At 43.0% G+C, this 20,791-nt stretch overlaps 1 protein-coding gene across 7 annotated transcripts in view; it reads left to right on the forward strand.

Moving 5' to 3' along the window:
• Window positions 1-20,791, forward strand: part of FYN (FYN proto-oncogene, Src family tyrosine kinase) — a 209,848-nt gene that overhangs the window by 39,139 nt on the left and 149,918 nt on the right. For 3 of the 7 annotated variants that reach the window (XM_074990726.1, XM_074990731.1, XM_074990732.1), the window contains exon 2: window positions 9,061-9,116. The exons of 2 other annotated variants lie outside the window; for them this stretch is intronic. The gene's annotated coding sequence lies outside the window, so the exon portion shown is untranslated. Of the gene's footprint in view, window positions 1-2,538; window positions 2,598-6,210; window positions 6,330-9,060; window positions 9,117-20,791 lie in introns of all 7 variants that reach the window. 2 more of the 7 variants (XM_074990728.1, XM_074990727.1) reach the window with 2 other exon arrangements.

Genomic DNA, 20,791 nt, shown 5'->3' on the forward strand with positions numbered 1-20,791 from the left:
GTTTTGCTTCTGTGTTTTTGGGGAAAACGATGGCCATGGGGGAGAACGCTCTCTCTCTCTCTTCCGCTCCCCCCCCCCCCCCCGCCAGTCTTAGTTTTGAGAATCTGAAAGTGAAACTTTAGATTTGCTAAAAATGTCCCTATAGAATCTACAAGCTGGGGACGGATGGAGGGAAGGAGATGGCATCTTTTGCAGGTGATTTTAATTGTAGCTCATAATTTGTGTAAACTTTGGTCACTATGGCAAATCGTATGTATTTTAAGGTATTTTATCTATAGTAACGTCTGGATCCCTCTTGCTGCCCTGCTGGCCGTTAAACCAATTAAATTTAATACCATTATTTCAGTGGTCGCAGGGCAGGAACCCGCATGAGAAGTCAGCAGGGGCAGCACCTGGAGCCGCAACTGACTCCTTTAAAAAGCCGCAAGTTGCCGACCCCGACCTAGTTGATCTGTGTAACTCCCTGTCACTATGACCCTCCCATTCATTCTTGTTTGCTTCATCTTGTCTTTGTACAAGAAATGTTTCAACTTCAGGGCTTGGGCTCTTTGTCTCTACAACACCTCGAACTATAAGGCCCCAGTGGATGGAAAAACCAACAGAACCATACATCATTGGAAAATGTCGTTTCACTGACATTGAAGCACTTAGAGATTTGAGTCATTTTAGCAGAAATCCTTGTTGAGAGATAAATGGGTGTAGGTAGAGAAAGTGTTTACAAGGTTGAATCAGACTTTGAGTTTTCATTTTGAATGAATTTTTTCTTATTTTGTATTATGTTGCAGTACAAAACAAAAAATGTAGAAGAACAAAATGGAACATTTTAGTTTTTGTTTTTGTTTTTGTTTTGTTTTGTTTGTTAAAGCCAAGTGTTTCAGTTGACCTCCAAAACATTTTGTTTAGGAATTTTCCTTCCCAGAGAATTTTGAAAATTTTGGGTTTGAAATAGAGCCACACTTTGAGTTCTTGGACTCTGTGCAACAGAACTTCCATCCTTCATAAAACTCTATTAATAAAGTTGTCAGTGGCTGACAGCTGTTGTCATCTAATAGCTAGCTATTCATTAGCCTGTCTGAAGTTAGTTGATCAGTCAGATTGATGTTGGACATGTGGCCCATAACAATTAGCATCCTTGTTGCCCCCCCCCGCCCCGCCTCCACCTCTGCCTCAAGGATGGAAGGAACATGGAGAGGGAACTATCCTTTTGAGGCCTGTAAGCCTCATTCTCTGTAAGCTGAGTCCCCAGAAGAGGTTCAGGTGCCACCATCTGCTCATTAGCAGAGCACCCACAGCTGGCAGCATATAGTTTCTATTGGTGTTTCTATTCTGTCTTGGTGCACATAGCAAAATTTATTCCACCCATGGATTAAAAAAAAAAAGGCTGGGGGGACACTTCCTATAAGCATAAAGTGACCATATTCCTGTGCTAAATATGGGATGCCTGGTAAAATTATTCATACTCAAGCAAGTTCAGTGGTAGTCAGACTGTGCAATGCATAGTCAACTGAGGCTACATCTACACTACAGGATAAATTTGAATTTATTAAAATCGATCTTGTAACACTGGGTTTTGTAAATTTGAATTTGAGTAGCCTCACCTCCCCACAGATTCCCCACGAAGTCAACTTATTACTGCCATGCTCAATCGCCAAACATCAATTGTTGCAGCAATGCATTGTGGGACCCTATCCCACAATTCCCTCAGCCCCATGGTATTCAGGGTATTTTCACTGGTGCAGCATGGGGGAAAAAATGCCCTGCAAGTGGGTGTGGGTATATGATGTCATCTTTCCACATTTCATTGCCTGTGGTCCACTTCCGTGGAAAGCAAATAGCCGTTTTTCCATAAGGAAAAGTACAGAATCAACAAAGATTGCCAAATTAATTGAAATATCCTGCTTCTGTAACTTCATTGCTTTTTATAATTGAATCATCTAAGATTTTTACAAAAGACAGCAGGTGTCAGAGTCTTCTCAACTGGCCCTCCAGTCACTGTCCCCCCTCTTCCTTGGTTACAGACTCATAATCCCTGAAAATAATACAGAAACAATTCACAGCTTGAAGAAAGAGTAGGATACTAAAGATTTGGCAAAAAGAGATTTCATGAGTCAGGGTTTTTGGCTTCCCAGTTACACAGAGGTGCCTAACATGGGGATGGGGCTCCCCAGATGTACACACACATGACTGCTTCTGTGATTTGGGATCACCCAGCAATCTGTCTCCTCAACTGGCCCTCCAGCCTCTCTTCCCTGTTTTAAGGGGGCCAAAGTTTGAGGAAAGAGGATCGATAGGAAGTAAGTGAAATATCAAAGTTTTTACAAAAAGCAGCAGGTGTCTGAAATGGTACCTCATCAAAGGCTCTTATGTAAATTAAGTTGTCATGGGATAAGAAGAAGGTCCTTTTATGGATTTAGAGCTGATTAAAAGACAGGAAACAAACGGTAGGCATAAATGGTAAATTTTCCAAATGGAGAGGGGTAACTAGTGGTGTCCTCCAAGGGTCAGTCCTAGGACCAATCCTGTTCATTTTATTCACAGATAATCTGGAGAAGGGGGTGAGCAGTGAGGTGTCAAAGTCTGCAGATGACACTGTTCAAGTAAGTCAAGACAAAGGCACACTGTGAAGAACTTCAAAAAGATCTCATTAAACTGAGTGATTGGGCAACAAAATGGCAAATGAAATTTAATGTGCAGAAGTGTAAGGTAATGCACATTGGAAAAAATAACCCCAACTATACTTCCAATATGATGAGGGGCTAATTTAGCTACATCTAATCAGGAAAGAGATCTTGGAGGAGTTGTAGATAGTTCCTTGAAAACATCCACACCGTGTGCAGAGGCTGTCAAAAAGGCAAATAGGATGTTAGATATTATTAAAAAAGGGATAGAAAATAAGACAAGGAATATCTTACTGCCCCTATATAAATCCTATGGGATGCCCACAGCTTGAATACTGTGTACAGATGTGATCTCTTCACCTAAAAAGAGATATCTTGGCACTGGGAAAGGTTCAGAAAAGGGCAACTAAAATGATTAGGGGCTTGGAACAGGTCCCGCATGAGGAGCGGCTAAAAAGATTGGGACTTTTTGGCTTAGAAAAGAGGCGACTGAGGTGTGGACATGATAGAGGTATGTAAAATTATGACAGTGGTGGAGAGGGTGAATAAAGAGATGTTGTTTACTTGTGCCCATAATACAAGAACTAGAGGACACCAAATGAAATTTAATGGGTAGCAGGTTTAAAACTAATAAAAGAAAGCTCTTCTTCACTCAGCACATAGTTAACCTGCAGAACTCCTTGCCAGAGGAGACTGTGAAGGCCAGGATTATAACATAATTTAAGAAACAGCTAGATAAATTCATGGAGGTTAGGTCCATAGGGTTATAGTCCTGGCCTTCACAGTCTCCTCTGTCAAGGGGTTCTACAGGTAAACTATGTTACCATCTCATTGGCAGGGGGGATTGGGTGTATGGGAGGATGAAGGCCAATAGACACGGTCCGTTCAGTGTTGCTCAGGCAGGGGGGCCAGCCTGGATTGACTGTGGGGGCTCCCCCCAAAATCTTAGCCACTGTGGGAGACTTCCCTGGGCAGCAGCAAGCCCCCAAAAATCTTTCCCACCCTTGGAGCCCTCACCGCATGCAAGCCAGGGCATGGTGCTACCTGGAAGCGTGGTCCATGCTGAGCAGCAGGCATGTCCTTTTATTGGATCGGTGCTAGCCATGTGATGTTGTTGGGCACAGGAAAGATCCTGACTGCATGGTTCCTGTGGGGCAGGGGCAGGAGGCCCTGCACAAATGTAAACTGCAGAAGAGAAGTTTCTCAGCCTCTCATACAAGCTAGCTGCCATGTGGTGCAACAGGGCAGAGGCTGATGGCAGCACAGGAGGGAAAAAATAGTGCTCAGCTTGCAGAGGTAAAGACAGAACCATGAACCCCATATTGGAGCTATTTTTAATGGGTAGATGCTTTCACAATGCTGATAGCAAAGGAAGAAAGAAGCTTCTCAGCCTCTCATACAAGCATGACCCCACAGCCATGGGCTTTCTGGTGCCAAATTCAAATTCACAGGCTTCCTGTTACCTATTTCCTGCACACCTGGGCTACGTCTACACGTGCACCCAACTTCGAAATAGCTTATTTCGATGTTGCGACATCGAAATAGGCTATTTCGATGAATAACGTCTACACGTCCTCCAGGGCTGGCAACGTCGATGTTCAACTTCGACGTTGCTCAGCCCAACATCGAAATAGGCACAGCGAGGGAACGTCTACACGCCAAAGTAGCACACATCGAAATAAGGGAGCCAGGCACAGCTGCAGACAGGGTCACGGGGCGGACTCAACAGCAAGTCGCTCCCTTAAAGGGCCCCTCCCAGACACACTTTCATTAAACAGTGCAAGATACACAGAGCCAACAACTAGTTGCAGACCCTGTATATGCAGCACGGACCCCCAGCTGCAGCAGCAGCAGCCAGAAGCCCTGGGCTAAGGGCTGCTGCCCACGGTGACCACAGAGCCCCGCAAGGGCTGGAGAGAGAGTATCTCTCAACCCCCCAGCTGATGGCCGCCATGGAGGACCCCGCTATTTCGATGTTGCGGGACGCGGATCGTGTACACGTCCCTACTTCGATGTTGAACGTCGAAGTAGGGCGCTATTCCCATCCCCTCATGGGGTTAGCGACTTCGACGTCTCACCGCCTAACGTCAATTTCAACTTCGAAATAGCGCCCAACACGTGTAGACGTGACGGGCGCTATTTCGAAGTTACTGCCGCTACTTCGAAGTAGCGTGCACGTGTAGACGCAGCTCTGGAGAGCAGTGGAGATGGACACGGCCAGAGTGGAGGACTGTGGGGCATTGTGGGATGAATATGGGGCACCTCTGGAGTCTAAGGAAATTGAATCAAAAATATGGTGCTGCCACACTAGCCTTCATTCAAACTTGACACTACACCCATCTGCTTCTTGACGGTATGATGATATTGATCTTAGTGCTCCCTAGAATCATGCTGATGGTATTTACAGTGAAGACAGTGACATTGTAAAATTGAGATAATTTCCTTAAATTCAAGTTTATCAGGTAGTGTAGGGCTACATCTGCACTAGCCCAAAGCTTCGAAGTTGACGTGGCTCCCCGCCGCACGGCTTGTCCAGACAGGGCTCCTTTTTGAAATGACCCTGGCAACTTCGAAATCCCCTTATTCCTAACAGCAGGTAGGAATAAGGAGATTTCAGAGTTGCCAGGATCCTTTCAAAAAGCAGCCCTGTCTGGACGAGCCGCTCAGCAGGGAGCCACGTCAATTTCGAAGTGCCGCAGCTGCCGGCATTCTAATGAGGCGCTGAATATGTATTTCAGTGCTTCATTAGTAAACTTCAAAATGGCCATTTCAAAGTTTTGGGCTAGTGTAGACATGGCCTAGATGTAGCCTGAGTCTCTGTGAAAAAGAAATACTGGATAGCAGGAGTCTTTTTTTTTTTTTAAAACCTTCTTACCTTTTTAAGGTTTGCATAGGGAGAGGTGACACACATTCCCATACATCTTTTACATGGTGATGGGTGTAACTGACCAAACAGAGCCAAACTTTCCTATCCAGTGCTCTCCACCCTCCAGAACAGACCTGCCTCTCCTGGCACCATGTCGTCTTAAGGCAACATGTGAGAGGCGGACATGGTCACAGCCCCTCCCCGATTTGTGTCTGGGTTCGGAATGTGGCAAGTCTGTGTCCCTTTCACACTGTACAGGAGGGAGGGATTGGGAGCTGCTTCCGTCTGAAGCAGGAGTGGGTGTGGTGTTAGAGGTAAGGTTGACCTGGCCTGTCTTTCTCCAGAGGTCATCTCTTCCTGCCTCCCTCCCACACACTCCCCTGTGGCTAAACGCAGCTTGTCCCTTTCTTCCTGCACAGTGTAGTAAGGCAGCTAACACCTCCAAACTGCTGCTGGCCACTGACACAACCCAGCAGCCTCCTGTCCAGAGTGCAGGAAGGAAGAGGTTAAGTCCTAAGATGCTCTGATCACCAGGGCCCAGGGAACTTGGCCAGAGAGGTGGCTCAGCAGAGGAGGGTGCCTAGGGGATTGAGCGGCCCCATATGTCCTGAGGGAAGGAACTAGGTGGGGGTCAGCATATGAGGAGGGTGCTAAGCACCCCTTCCTACAGGGTCAAGGTTCGAGCAGTCTGGAAATAACCTCTTCTCTCCCCTCTCCTCCCCCCAGAGCTTAGCTGAACAGCGAAGAATCTTCGCACGTTGGGCCAGAGAGTCTTGAGCTTTCCCTGGGTGCCAGCCCAGCCAGAGGCAGTGGGGGAAGGAAGGAGCTGGCCAGCCAGGCTGTTGGTGAGCTGAATAATCTGACAAAGGGCTGGTTCTCTGCACAGCACCAGAAGTGAGAGGCAGGGGTAGTGGGATTGGGGGCGGGGTGAACAGGCACAGCAGGGAGAGGGAGCATGTAAGGACCAATGGGTGGGCAGTAGAGGTGACACACAACCAGCCTGCCCGCCCTCACCAGCCACCACAGCAAAGAGCCTGTGCTGGCTGGAAACAGGGCAGGGTGGGGAACCCGCCGGCCAAGAGGAGACACGAAGCAGGGACTTCACTGATGGACCAGTGTGGGGAACAAATGGTGCTGCACACTGCAGCTTTGCCCAACCATCAGCCTTGTACACTTATCTCCATTGTCAGCCGCTGACAGTCCTCCCCCCCTCGCCCCCAGGCGCACACTCACCCCGGTGGGTGGCTGGTGAGCAAGGATCTGACCAGCAGTGGATCCATCAGTATGGACGGGAAAGAAAAGACAAAAATACAGGACAATTTGCCTGTTTAAAAACAAAGTAGTAGGGACACCTGCAGGAGGGCTTAAATATGGGACTGTTCCTTTAAAAAGCAGACACCTGGCCACCTTGTGTAAGTAGTGGCTCTAGGTAAAGTTGAGGGCACACTGATTGGGGCAATGAGTGAGCAAGTCTGGTCTATATAGATTCTGTGGATAAGCAGAGATTGGCAGCTCTAGCTAAAGATTCAATCAATCAAAATTGCAAAGAGCTGGTTTTGATTCACATGTTGCGTTCTGCTTCTTGATCTGTTGGAAGGGAAGACTTGTGTTTCCTGTATTATGTACAGAATGTGATGTGAAGTGTAATGGTGTGGAAGGAAGATAACTACACCAAGCTACACGACACTGTTGTGTCAAGAATCACCAACATCCAAGCGGTGAACGTGTGTTAAGAGATTCTTCAGGATTCTAAAGCACTTGTGTTTTCCCAACTGAGTTGTCACCTCACTGCTGGTGATCTGGCAATCTTGACTTGTCTTGATAATTAGGTATTTCCCTTGTCCTTTCTCCTGCTCATTCCACTATAAATCTTTCTTGAGAAGCAAGATGAGTCTTCTTTTGAGTGTGAACTAGAATGTAGCTGCTCAATAGTAAACCACTGCATATTTTTACACTGTAACTCTTTTAACACATGTAATTATGGAATTTTTTCTCAAGATCATATCTTGTATTTCAGTGTGCATAAAAGGTAACAAGGACATCTCTAGGGCTTACAGCACGTGTTGAGTAGTGTTTAAAAATACGAGGTAGAGTTGTAGTTAAGAATAACCTAAAGTGCATTAGCAGTTCTGAAGCATGCTGTCAACTGGAATTTACAAATAAAGCTAAGAAAAACTGTCAAGAGTCATGCATACCAAGGACATTATTGACGTAGATATAGTGTCAGCCACAAGCAAACAGCAATAATCTTTATTTTCTTAAATAAATCCTTTATTTATATTAAATATATTTAAGTGTGTTTTTGAGTCCCACTAACAAAAGATACACATGATGTTTAAGGCTAAATTCATTTACTAATTCTGTTGGAATCTGAATTAGTAGAAGCTTTGAAAGATTTTATTACACAAAACCCAGGAGGATTTCTCATAATTTAATTTGGACATTAGTTTTTTGTTCAAAAGTATGGTGGCATGTAATCTTCATTTTCCAGGATTTCACTAATAAAGGCCTGATCCTTACAGGCCACCTACAGGCAAATCTCCAGTTAATGAGATTTCCCTACTCAGTGACTGCAGAATTGGCCCTAAATTATACAACATGAGCATTCAGAATTTTTCCAAAAATCAAAGACAGTCACATAAACTAGTCTCTAGTAGACACATTTGAATTGCTTCCTCTTTTTTTGGTAATTGCAAAGGAAATGACACATTGTTTATATGAATAATGTCTTAAATTGTAATTCTTGTACTCATTAAGCCACGCGTTTTGAAACTTCAGTTGTATGCAGTCTGGTTAGTCTCTTTATTTGTTTCAGGAGTGGGGTTTTAAATGGTTTCAACAGGATTTTTGGTTTTGTGTCTTGGGTTTAGTTTTTAATGGCTTTTATTGCATGCATCTGAAATGGAATTTTTTTAAACTGAAAAGTTGAATGATTGTTTAATGAGTATATAATTTGATTTTTTTAAAATTTAACTAAATTAATTTGACAGGCAAGATAAAGAGGAATTTAACCCTTTGAGACTTCTTTTCTATCAGTGTTAATAAATGAAGTTTCATCCTGTTTCAGTTGCTTTCAACTGAGAAATTACCTTTTAGGGTACTTGCTATAAATTAATAACTCTTAAAAGTTGGGGGGGGAACCTGACTCAGACACACCATTGTTTTCTGCTTAGTTTTACTTATATTTAATAGTGAAATAAACAGGCAGTTTTAGATCTTCTGTTCATTTAGGAGAAATAAAAACTGAAAGTATTATTTAACAGGTTAAAAACAAATTAGAACTCTCTATACTTCCAGGTTTGTGATACAGTGACTCAGTTTCTCTTTTGCCATTATCACAGGAATTAGTACTGAAAAGTTAGTTTGAATCTTGATAGAGTGCTGAGTATGTACTTAAACTAACATCCCAGAGAGTAAAAACTTTTAACGTTATAAACCCTTGTGCTGTAATTCAAATTAAGAGTGCAGCCAGTGCTCTCCAATACTGTGTCTGTTTAAAGTGTAGCAGCTTTGGACCTAATGTGTGGCTCTTCTCTGAACCCTCTCTAATTTATTGACTTCCTTCTTAAATTGTAGATCCCAGAACTCGATGTAATATATCAGCAGCAGTTGCACCAGTGCCGAATAAAGAGGTAAAATACTCTTTTACTGCTACTCAATACCCTCTATTTCATCTTTCTAGTCTCCCGACATGCTGAGTGGTGTATCTCCCAGATAGAAAACTAAAGTGTAAGAGCAGGAAGGAAGACAAGAAATGTGTGCACATATGAGACAGAGACCCTGGCATGGGGGAGTTGTAGGCAGGTCATGAAATAGAGTGGGATGGTAGGCATGCAGAGTCTCTGCATACAGCTCTGCATAGTGAAGCTAAAAAGTGGATGACCCTTTAGTAATAGAAAATGTTACAATTTGGAAAGTATTAGTTGTGTTTAAAAGTGAAAGAACATGTCTAGGTCTTCATGAAAAACAAAGGAACGTGCTGAAGATTAAGGAAGACTGTATCAGTGACGCATGATTCACATTGGGCTAGAAACCTTTGACTATTCAGGTTGTGAAGCATAAAGCCATGACTGGACATTTTAAGGATTGCAAAATGCAAGACTACATAATGAACCAACAGTTTTAGTGAAGAGCCTAATTTTGGATTCTTTCCCATTCTGTTCTCTCTTTTAGAAACTACAGAAATTTGGGTCTTGGTCTAAAGCTTGTTGAAATTGATGGAAAAATCGCAATTTGGCTTCATCTGACTTTTTTAGATCAGGTCTTCAGAGTAGAACTTTCTCAGAGCAGCATGGTGTCACACAGTACTTTTCCTCAGCAAGTCTTAAAAAGCAACACATGTAGATGGCACACGTGGCTATTTTCAGTCTGGTTTAATTTGGGAATTCATACATTTGCATCAACAATTAACTGTTCTTTGTCTGGACTGTTAGCTCCAACAATGTGCAGTGACATCACAGGCTGCTGAAGAACAGATTTGAAATAAAATCCTTGGGTGTGCTTTTTGAAAGAGTTCAGCTCCAGATGGGTAGTTCCTTTCCTGTGGAAATTTTGATAATTTTATCAATGGGAAGAAAATCCATCTGTATCTTGGGAAACTCTCTAGAACAGAATCATGAGTGTTTTTAAATATAGAGTCTTATTGCACTGTACTATCTTTACTGTGCTTATTTGTGTCTGACATATTCTTACTTTTTCTTCAGAGGGAAGTTGCCATGAGATATACTTAATCCAATTTACTGTCTGTTCTATGCTCAGGCCCAAACCTATAGTTAAAACTCAAAGGCAATGGGAGCTTACTAAAATAAGATAGATGGAGAAAGTGAGAGACAGAGAGCGTGTGTGTATGTGTGTGTTTAAAACTAATATTTGAAACCAATTTTACTAAGGCTTATTTTACAAAACTTTTAAACTGTTTATTCTCATTTGGTCAAAGATAATTGATGTGTTTTCATATTTTTCTCAACTTCTTTCTGTCAGGAAAAGACATGTTTTCTTAATCCCTTACCATTCCAGTAAACATTCAGTAGATTTGGGAAATTGAGTTCATATCTATATATCTGTTTTCCAGTGAGTAGAAGTCACAAAAATTTGAGGTTAATAATCTTTCGTAGTCTAAACATACAAAACATTGCATACTGTAAGTGACTGAAATGAAAAATCTGTTTTTAGAATTGATTGTAAAATCACTTGGCTGTGTAAATACATCACCTTACCACAACTGTGAATAAAGATAAGATGAGGAGGGCCAACAGATTTTGTGGGCCCTTGGGCAAAGTGGTGGGGGAGACCTCAGGCTGAAGGGGTAGGGCTTGCAGGGCAGCCAACCCTCAGCATTGATCAGAGCATGCCAAAATGTTTTGCCCGTTCCTGAAGCAGCCCTCAGAGCTGCCCAGAGTGCGCTGTGGTGGTGATTGAAAGGGTCCCAGGCTCCAGCTGCCAGTGGCAGCAGTGGACAGCCTGGGCCCTTTTGAATCACCAGGCCCTGGCACAGTTTACCCTTTTGCCTGTCCTCCCGCAAGGTGGTCCCATACAAGATATTAAATCAGTTGGTTTTTAATAATGTAATTATAAAGTTCTCAGTCAGTCATATGCCTGTGATCCATATGAGTTGGTAGAATTCTGTATGGAAGTACTGAAATATAGCACATGTTAAAATATGCACTGGACTCCTTTAGCTTTGATTTACTCTTGGATCACATCAGCGTAACGAAAACAGACTTTGAGGGAAAGAAATGGTGGAGTTTAGGGATGCTGATCTTTAGGATGTTCTTTCCCACGTGGTCTATTCTGTGCCCTGTTGCTGTGCCCTCATTTTGCATGAGATGAGCGTCTGGGATACTTGGGTCCCTGGATTAGTTTGGTTAATCCAAATTGCATATGAATAATCATTTGGTCACTGGCATCCAAGAGAGCGTGACTCTTTACGTTACTCAGGGAAGACAACCCTGTCAGAAAATTCCCCACTGCCTTGTGGGTATGTTTGGGAGCTCCAAAGGCTGTGGGAATAAACCCAGACAGAAAATCCAAAGTGGACACCCTAAGGCGGTTAGCGGGGAGGTTTCATCAAACCTGCTTTCCCGTGTCTCTCCTTGTAATCACCTCAGTTCCAAATGTACTGACTTCTGTCTTTCCTTGGGGCGACCGAGAGGGGGACAGTGCCACCTGGGCAACGTAGTTACTCCAAACACTAGCCCAGCAATGGAGCATGTAAGAGGGTACTAAATGGAGGGGACACTCCATCCTTGCTGATAACATGGAAACAACACGGGAAGTGGCAGTTATGGGTTATAAGCCCTCCTCAACTGGCAAAGAGGAGGATGCCATGGGGCACTTTCTTTGGTGGGAAGAGTCATCACGCTCCACTGGTCAGCTGCCACGCGCCTCAAGCCAGGCAGCCCCCAGTCAATAAGGTGATGACCCACCACATCTGCCTTCCTTATTGGGTGTATGGGGATAGACCAGAAATCAAAGAGTAGATGTAAATGATGTACCCGCCAAAAAACGAAATAATAAATCAGCTTGCCTCCGGCTTGGTAGCTGGAATGTGAAGACCATATGTCCGGGACTTGAATCTGCCCGTGACCTTATGAACACTGACTCAATGTGCAAGATATCAGTCATAGATCAACAGCTACACAAACGAAATGTCGACATTGCTGCTCTCCAGGAAACCAGGCTGGCAGATGCTGGATAAGTGAAAGAAACCAGCTACACATCTTCTGGAAGGGCTTGAGTTCAGAGGAACACTGCCTCTGTGGAGTTGGATTTGCTGTTAAATTTCAGCAGATTGTTTCTATCACTACCTGCACAGCTGAATCGGAATGTGTTATGTCCCTGAAGCTCTGCACCAAGTCAGGATACATCAACATCATCAATGCTTAGGCACCCACGTTGGCGTCATGTGCTGAAGACAAGGATCACTTGTATTATAATCTTCAGAAAGTTATTGACTCCTTTGCAACTGGCGAACAACTGTACATCCTTGGCGACTTCAATGCTAGAGTTGGACACAACCATCAGTCCTGGCCTGTCTGCTTTGGTCATCACGGTTATGGGGAAAATCAACAAAAAAGGTCAAAGGTTTCTTGAATTCAGCTCTCAGAATCAGCTCTGCATCACTAATACTTTCTTTAACTTGAAAGAATGTCACATGGTTTCATGGTGCCACACCAGATCCAGTCACTGGCATCAACTTGACCTTGTACTGGTACTCAGGAAACATCTCAACGCCATCAAAATTACATGCACATATCACAGTGCAGATTGTGACACTGATCACTCCTTGATCATCAGCTGAGTGAAGATCATCCCAAAGAAACTCTATATAACAAAGGAATGCAATAAGCCAAAAATCAATACCCACAATACCAGAGATGCGCTGAAATGCTCTGTCTTCTCAGGATGATCTCACTCACAAAATGGAACACAAACCTGATCAGCAAACCATTTATGAAGCATGGTCCATGCTGAGAGATGCAATGTACAAATGTGCCAAATCCACCTTTGGAACATGTAAAGTCTCTAACAAAGACTGAATCAATGAAAATGCTGACATTTTTAGGCCTATTCTTGAAGAAAAACACAAGGCATATCTGAATAACATAAAGAACCCATCTCAAAGTACGAGAGATCAACTTCAATGTACAAGATCTGTTCTTCAGAGAGAATCCAGGTGGTGTGCGTACAAGTGTTGGGCCATCCTATGTTCTAATATTCAAAAGGCCTCTGATTTGGGCAACCTGAAAACCATGTAAGATGGACTGAAGAAAGCACTCGGGCCAAACATTACCAAAGTCACCCCACTGAAGCATTTAAATGGACAGGTGATCACAGACAAAAAGCTGCAGATGTCCAGATGGGTGGAACATTACTCAAGTCTTTATTCCCACGAGCATACAATACAACTTGAACTTGACAACATCATTCGAACTCTTTCAGAAATGTCTAAGCTAGATGCAGAGCCTACAGTGAAGGAACTTTCTGAAGCTCTTGGCGCTCTGTCCAATGGAATAGTACCAGGAAATGACAGAATTCCAGCTAAAGTCCTGAAGGCAAACAAGGCTGTGCTCTTCTGCTTCCTGTGTGATTTACTCCTAAAGTGCTGGAGAGCAGGTGATGTTCCACATGACACAAAGGATGCAAACAGCATCACTCTCTATAAAAACAAAGGACAAGGGTGACGGTGACAACTATAGAGGCATCTCGTTACTGAGCATCGTAGACAAAGCATTTGCCCGTGTCATTGTCAAACCCCAGCAAAAACTCGTAGATCGAGTCTATCCAGAAACAGTGTGGCTTCAGGGCTGGCAGGTCAACAATGGACATGATTTTCTAACTTCAACTACAGGAAAAATGCAGAGAACAAGGAAAGTTGTTATTCGTAGCATTTGTGGACTTAACAAAGGAGTTTAACACTGTCAGTAGATCAGGACTATACAGAGCATTAACCAAGATTGGCTGCCCACCGACCCTACTTAAGCTCATAACAACCTTTCACAAAAACATGAAAGCAATGGTGCAATATGATGGATCTACATCAGAACCATTTGCCATGAACAGCGGAGTTAAAGGTGTGTTCTTGCCCCTACCCTCTTCGCCATATTCTTCTCAGTTCTACTAAATTGCACATTTCAAAAGTTGCGCAGCGATGTATTTCTCCACGCAAGATTAGATGGCTCCTGGCAATCTGGCAAGACTCAAGGCCAAAACTGAGGTCAAGAAAGTCCTCATCAGAGAACTCCTCTTCGCAGATGATGCAGCTCTCATCGCTCACAATGAGGACATGCTACAGTCACTGATGGATTCTCTATCCAAAGCTTGCAAGTTTTTTTCTCTTGACATAAGCATGAAGAAAACTGCTGTATTCACTCGAGGTATGCCTCAGTGACTTGATGTCGTTCTGGATAACGGCTCATTAGTTGTGGTTCAACAATTCCATTACCTTGCATCTACTGTCACCACAAACCTATCCACGGACAAAGAACTGAACATCAGAATCGGGAAGGCACCTATGATTTTTGGCAGACTTACAGAATGAGCATGGGACAATCTTAAGCTGACAGTGAAAACAAAGATACTAATCCATCAGGCATGTGTACTGAGTATCCTGCTATGTGGTTGTGAGTCATGGACCACTTACTTGAACCAAGAGAAAAAGTTAAACAACTTCTATCTTTGCTGCCTCTGCAGAATTATGAATATTAGCTGGCAAGATTAGTTTTTCAAATGCAGATGTCCCGTCAAGATCTGGCATACCCAGCCTCATGGCAGTCCTCAACAGCAGAAGACTACAATGGCTTGGTCATGTGAGAAGAATGGGTGACAAACGTCTTCCCAAAGAAATCCTCTTCAGTGAACTGTCATGTGGGTTGAGAACAAGAGGAAGATCAAAGCAGAGATTAAAGGATACATGCAAAAACACCATGGAAAAAACTCAACATCTATCCAAAATCCTGGGAATCTACATCATCAAATTGAAATATCTGGCAATGACTGCTATGACAGGGCATATCATCCTTTGATAGTATGTGCAAATCAGGCAAAAAAACTTCATCTTAGAAGGGAAAGCTCTCAGACTCAAGAATAGACTGACATGGTTATTGCAATCGACCGTGCAAATCCAATATTGGATGGATAAGTCAGGAGAGAAGCTGCAGGCTCAAACACTCCCCATAAATCCTCACTTCTGCTGCTAACCACCGTTTCTCGAGATGAAAAGAGGCCATAGTAATAGTATTGCTGCATAAATATCCCATAGCAGATGTGATAGGGTAAAATTATGGGGGCATTCTAGGATTAAAGAAAAACAATTTGCACGAAACAATTCTTACAACCAAAATTCTGTTTAGTAGCTCATGGCTAATTGTGACTTCATGCAACATTAATTAAATACACTTGCTCTCTGAGGTAATGGTTTATTCTACACCAGTGGTTCCCAACCTTTTCACTAGTGCAGATCCCCAGTCACACCCCTAAACTCTTTGTGGACACCCATCAAAGCCAAGTCTAGTCATTGTGAATTCATTATAAATGAAAAAGGAAACCGTAACAGATTTTTTTCAGACAGCAATTAATATTATTATTGTTAGATATTTAATTTCAAAATAATTGGTTCTTTCTTTGCAATTTATTTAAAACTTATTAAAATGTTATGATAATTTTAGTTTTTATTTTTTTTCACGGACCCTCTGCAATACCCTTGTGGCTGTGAATCCCAGGTTGGGAACCACTGCTCCAGAGTGCTTCAGTTTGGGTGCCCATATGGCTTAAAATATGAGAGTTGAGTATGAGACGTAACCGAGGTGAACAGCACCCAAATTAGTGCAAAAATTCAACAATGCTGTATTCTCCTCACAGTGTGGGAATTCAGGAAACATTAATTATGCTATGTGTGATCCTTGATGAAAATATTTAACTTAAATATTGTTTTAGAATTTAAAAATCTGACATTGTACTATAAAACACTTTCCAGATACCTTAAGACCTTGTTAAACTAAATGCAATCTTAAATGTAACTCTTGGGAGTAATGTAAAAAGTTTATACCATCATGGAGAAATGAGCAAATGCTTTTGAACTTGCATATGATACTTGGAACTCACTGATTCTGAGGATGGTAGTATGTCTGTAGGTTACATAGAAACAAAAACCCTAAAAATACAGTGAGGTTTCTGTTTATCAGTCTTCTCGTGAGATGGTTTTAAGTTATCTCCTACTGAGGCTTAATTCTTCACATACAGAAGAAATTCTTTCAGCCGTCTCAAAAACAGATCAGCAAATTAAATATGAAATTGAAACACAGGGCTGTCATGGGGAACTCTTTAACCAGATGTGACTCATTGCTCGGGGGACTAGATTACATGCACGTTATCTAGGCCAAACTGAATTTATGCACCTTACCTGGGTGAGTTCCTGCCCAGTTGGGCCAAAATAGGGATGAACTTTATATTTCCAGTGATGTTTATAGCCACTGCAGGCCCCAGGGCAAGGTGGTAGGGGGCCCAGCTCCCTGCCCACAGAAGGAATGAGGTGAAGGGCAGAAGAAGCAGGGCTTAAGGCAGTCAGCCCTGGGCCCTCCGCACATGCTCCATGGCATTACAAAGGGCCCAGAACTCTGGCTGTTGCCACTGTTATTTAAGCCCTTTGAAATGCTGGGTCCCGAGACATCTGCCCCCTCTGCAGCCTCCCTAAATTTGATATGCATTAATATTGTGCGTTAACTATAATGTAACTGATGGCCTTACAATTATTACACCAAAATTAACAAAATCCAGAAGAATAAGAATTTGTTTCTTCCTAGTGTATCCCCCCCCCCTCCCCCCACACACACACACGCGGTTCACCTGTGGCCAGTGTCAGGCCTGGAGGGGTATAAAGGGAGGGAAGCCAGCTCAGTTTGGTGCTGACCAGTGAAGAGGCAGGAGCAGGCTCTGAGAGAGGAGGCCCCAGGCCAGAGCTGCCACCCGGTTAGCCGCCAGAGGGCACAGCCCAGGACCCCTCCCCCAGGTACTGAGGGGAGCGGGGAGCCCCCCACTCCCGGGAACCCCTCTCCCGCCAAAAGCGGGAACTAGATTCTTGGGGCCACACCCTCAACTCAACCCATAGACTCTCGGTGGGGGCTGCAGACCCACCCAACAGGCCCTGGCCAGGGGGCCTAGCCACTAGGCCACCCAGGCCCAGGTGCGAACAGCTGAAAGTATCTTTGTATCTGTTGCTGCTATAACTGTTCTAAGTGTGACCTCTCCCAGTTCTGGCGTTTAGGGCCAAGGCCTACTTTGTGTGGATGCTAAGATATCAGATGTCTTCTTGCTTGGTTTATTCATTGTTTTCCATAACTATAGTTTCCATAGTCTCAGTTAAATCACTTTCTGCACCTAAGAGGGCAGCTGAACCATTCCTTGATGTAGTATTCAGTGGTAAGGAATAGTATATACTAGAAGAGACTGCAAGATTTCAGGTTTCCATGCCTCACCTTGGACTTTAAAACCTTGAGTAGTCTAATGTTATGTCAAACATTTAATCTTTCATAGTTGCATCTCTCCACTTGAGCACTCACTACAGAGGAAATTAATACTTCTGAGCTAAGATCTTGCCATAATCTTTTTCTCAGACCAAATGTAAACTAATATCCTCTTCTGCTTTTCATGGATCCTCCCAAATAGAACGACAAAAAGCTCACTTGGTTGAGAAAGAATTGGCATCCAGTAACCTAGTCATTATTATATAAGTCCTAGGAAAACAGAACTTGAATGAAGTAGATTACAAGACTGTAAGGGATAATTGTGATGATCTAAACCAGTGTTTCTTAAACTTTTTGAGACCCTGAAACACCTTACAATATTTTTAATGCAGATCACCTGTAAAAATGTTCTTCAAAAAATTGTCCAACCAATCCCCCACACTGAAAACAAAAACAAACAAAAAAAAAAAACCCAGCAACATATACAGCTAAACCAAAGTGAAGTGTCATAGGAATGACGAAGGAGCATTGTATCTAGTTTTAATAAAAAAAAAAAAGTGTCACACTTGCAGCACAGCTACTGGTTGTTCATGGAACACCAGTGTTCTGTGGAACACAGTTTAAGCAACACCAGTCTAGGCAGACCTTGGGTATAACACAGACCAAAGAGCATTTCCAAAATATTCCTAGAGCATACCAAAATATGTTGTGTTTATGGGAACATTCTTTGTTTGATGTCCATCGTAAGAGACACCTGCGCAGCAAGAAAACTCTAGTGTTTTAATGCTCCTTTGTCGTGTTTGACTTTTATTAAGTCTGTTCATTGTGGACTGGGAGAGCTGCCACTCACATATCAGTCCTTGAATGTCATGTCATCATCAGTGTCCTTCAAAGATCTTGTTAAAATCCTCCCAGAAAGGAGGTAAGTTGTAACTTACATGGAAAAGACACAGGGACTAAAAACTTCATCCAGGAGAGAAATATTTTTATGAAGTCTTTATAAAACATACTAAAGGGCCTAAACTTTTGCTTTTGGGGTAAAAGGGAAGGTCCTCTCATGGAATGGTAACTGATTAAAAGGGAAGAAAGGGTAGGAATAAATGATCACTTAGACTGGAGAGAGATAAGTGATGGTGTTCCCCGGGAAGCATTTCTGGGACCAGTTCTCTTCAACATATTCATAAATGATCTGGAGAAAGGGATAAACAGTGAGATGGCAAAATTTACAGACGATACAAGCAGATAAGCCCAAGCAGGGAGTGCAGAGTTACAAGGTCACAAACTGGGTATCTGGGCCAAAAAAAGACTGAAATTTAATACTGGTAAATGCAAAGTAATGTACGTTGGAAGATGATAATCCCTTCTATACATAAAAATTATGTAGTCTAAATTAGCTGTTACTACTCAGAAAATATTTTGGAGTTGTGGATAGTTCGCTGAAAACAACCATTCAAAGTGAAACAACAGTCAAAAAAGCAAACAATGTTGGGAATCATTAAGGAGCAGGATAGATTGTAAGACAGAAAATATCATATTGCCTCAGTATAAATCCATGGTGCACCTGCATCTTTAATACTGTGTGCAGATGTGATCATCCCATCTCTAAAAAGATATACTGGAATTGGAAAAGGTACAGCAAATGCATCAAAAATTATTAGGGGTATGGAACAGCTTCCATATGAGGAGAGATGAATAAGGTCTGTGAGCTCAGTCCTTGAGGGGGGGCCTTTTAAAAAAAAATTTGTCAGGAATAACGATAGGCCCTGCTATGAATGCAGGGGACTGGACTTGATAACCTCTTGAGGACCCTTGCAGTTCTTGGAGATACGTACATCTCTGTGTTTCACTTGATGATTACCTATTCTGATAATTTCCTGTGGGACATCTGGCATTGTCCGCTATCAGAACATAAGATGGGCTAGATAGACAAAGTATCCGACACTGTATGGCCATTCTAATGTTCTTATTGTTTACGTTTAGGCGTCCTTCATTGCTCACAAGAAGGGTTTCTAACATGGTTATGCAGTAAGGCATTGCCAAGTTTGACTGTAGAGGGAAACTTAGTAAAGAACATTTTAAGTACAAAACTGATGGTGTCGATCACTTGTAATTAGTTCATTTTCAAAGACCTAGCAAGTATGAAAAATGGGACAAGACTTGAAGGGGAATAGACACCTATATAAGAAACAGCCCTGAATATTAGACCTGCCCTTTTAAAATTGGGACATCGGGTCACCCTGTTCACAGCTGATTGCTGAGGGGGTACTGTTTCATTCTGTAGAGATACGCTGAACTACCTGCACAGTCCTGGAGGTGCTCCCTCTAAATATAAGTTAAATCTGCTCCACTTCTGCTCCACTTGCCTGTGCTGTATTTTTTTCCCATATGTAAATAGGAGAGCACTTGTCCCCAGGGCCCTCATGCTGGCACCTTTCACTAAATTTTCCCTCTGTGTTTTGCCTACCCACACTAACAAAAATGACATATAAGCAGGAATTTGTCAGCATCTCTTTAGAATTATTTCCCAAGTAGCCTTGTGATTTTTCCAGTTGCAGCTTTCTTCTTTCTTATGACGATTCTAGTCGTTTACTTGCACTTGTAAGTATGGCCAGAAGCTGCATAGGAGAAAAAACTTGGTAATCTCTTTGAGGGGCAAAGGGAAGAGTGTTGCCATAGAGAACCTCATGTGAATAGGCTATGTTCTCTGTAAGCTCTGTCCCTGTGCAGTCGCTCAGAGAGATTCATGTGCTGCACAGCTGACTAGCTGAGTGTGCGCAGCTACATTTTGTGTTTCTATAGGTGGTGCATATTTGCACGTACCTTAGTGCACATAAAATTTTATCCTGCATGTGGTTGGAAACCACCAGTTCCTTTAGTGACGCTTGAGATCATGGTAACTCTACATGAAGGTGAATTTTTAGACGTAGGAAAGCATTTTTTCTGCCTTGTGGCAAAGAGCTTAGTTCCACACAGGGCTAGGACTCTGCTCCAAGGTATAAAGTGCCCCTGTGTCTCATTCCATGGGAACATGATAGCAAGAGCTGAGGGGAGTCTGGTGAGGCCTTGCCTACCCTGTGGCTGGGTGACGCTGATTCATAGAGCTGGGCTGGGCCATGGTGCATCCAGGCAGGATTGGATAAGTAGTTCCCTAGGACTGCAGAAAGACCTGCAGAGGTACTTAAACTCTTGCTTTTTATTGCTCCAGTACATGAGTGGGGTTTGGGGTAGTAGAATGAGGGAGGTGGTTCTGCCAAGGAACTATTACCTGTGGGACATTAGACGTGTGGGGGAGATTGTGGCTGGTGATGGACTACTGCCAAGTTATTGGAAAGGGCTGTAAGGGTGAG

This window comes from Carettochelys insculpta, chromosome 3 (assembly GCF_033958435.1).
Source record: "Carettochelys insculpta isolate YL-2023 chromosome 3, ASM3395843v1, whole genome shotgun sequence".
Taxonomy (NCBI): domain Eukaryota; kingdom Metazoa; phylum Chordata; order Testudines; family Carettochelyidae; genus Carettochelys; species Carettochelys insculpta.